This window comes from Priapulus caudatus, unplaced genomic scaffold, assembly GCF_000485595.1.
Source record: "Priapulus caudatus unplaced genomic scaffold, Priapulus_caudatus-5.0.1 Scaffold1590, whole genome shotgun sequence".
NCBI classification, from domain to species: Eukaryota; Metazoa; Priapulida; class Priapulimorpha; order Priapulimorphida; family Priapulidae; genus Priapulus; species Priapulus caudatus.
The window spans coordinates 25,578-27,538 of NW_014578651.1; positions in this window are offsets into that span (position 1 = coordinate 25,578).

Sequence of the window (1,961 nt, forward strand, 5' to 3'; positions counted from 1 at the left end):
ATTGATGGACGGATGGACGGACGGATGAATAGATTGATGGACGGATGGACGGACGGATGAATAGATTGATGGACGGATGGACGGACGGATGAATAGATTGATGGACGGATAGACGGACGGATGAATAGATTGATGGACGGATGGACGGACGGATGAATAGATTGATGGACGGATAGACGGACGGATGAATAGATTGATGGACGGATGGACGGACGGATGAATAGATTGATGGACGGATAGACGGACGGATGAATAGATTGATGGACGGATGGACGGACGGATGAATAGATTGATAGACGGATGGACGGACAGATGAATAGATTGATGGACGGATAGACGACGAATGGACGGACGAACGGACAGACGGACGTATGGATGGAGAGATAGATACACGGGTATACGTACATCAGCAACAGTAGCTATGCTCCAGCTTTCTGCTTCGGCGACTTCGTATTCTGGATAAAAAAAACTGTTCCAAGTTCTTGCCACGCTATACGTAACAGTAATCCAGCGCGAGACTACGGCGTGCTGCCTGACACAGACATCAACAAGGATATCCCGCGAGTAGAGGACAGTTTATCCAGATATATCCGCACGATGACACAGCCCCACACACCAGACGCCGCGGTGAATGTCTCTCTATCAGCGACACACCATGCCGCAGTAGCCAGCGAGCACAACTGGCAGCGATTCTTTTCGTTTCACACCACGAATCGTTTATTCTCGATTTTTCACCTTTTTCTTCCAATCCTGCTCGCTTCGTTCTTAGAATCAATGCGACGTCGGCGATTCCGTTGGTGAGGCGGAAGTTCTCGTCATGGCGGATGCACATCCGTGCAGGTGTATCCGTGTACAGGTGTGTATATACCTGTAAGAGGAAGCCACGAATTAGCGGCCTATAGGTGCGAAGATCTCACGTGCGCGAGTACGATCACATGTGTCATTGCGTCACTAGTTTATGCGTATCGCTGTGCGTACACGCCGTAAAAAGGCAAAAGGTGTAGTTTAGCGAGCAGCTCTATCTCTCTCTCTCTCTCTCACACACACACACACGCGCGCGCGCGCGCGCGCGCGCACACGCACATGCACACGCACACGCACACGCGCAAGCACGCACGCACACACACATACACACACACACACGCACACACACACACACACACACACACACAATGTCACAAGTGACAGAGTTTATACACACGGCATGACCTCAATATATGCCTATAGGTGATTCGTACGCGCGATAGCTGGCGAGAGTGAGACGTGCGGGAGAGGTCAGACGGCTGGAGTTTTTGTCTGGAATAGACGTGTGAAGGTTGTGTCTGATATAGACGTGTAAAGATTGTGTGTCTGATATAGATGTGTAAAAATTGTGTCTGATGTAGACAAGTGAAGTTACTATTTGAGATGGACCGGTTGAGTTGAGTCTGAGAGAAAGACGTGCGGCCGGAGAATGGGCCGACGTTTGTGTTTGAAAGACACGTGTGGCTGGAGAATAGGAGGAAGAAGAAGAAGCCAACGAAGAGGAGAAGCAGCAGCAGAAGAAGAAGAAGAAGAAGAAGAAGAAGGAAGAAGAAGAAGAAGAAAAAGAAGAAGAAGCCGAAGAAGCCGAAGAAGAAGCGGGAGAAAAAAAAGAAGCCGAGGAAACAAGGAGAACCCCATCTGCGGTTTTGCTGTAACAGTTCTTAATCATTTATTAGTCAATGTATATATAGTTTTTCGTAATATTGCAATTGAGGGTTGTGCGGGTGCCAACGTTGAACTGTTACATGGTTTATTAAACTTTTCATTATCTGACATTACTAAACTTTTCCGTCTACAGTGTATGCGTGCGTACACTTACTAGCCCTAGCTTCAACTCGTGACAACGGATGAATAGCTTGATGGACGGATGGACGGACGGATGAATAGATTGATGGACGGATGGACGGACGGATGAATAGATTGATGGACGGATGGAC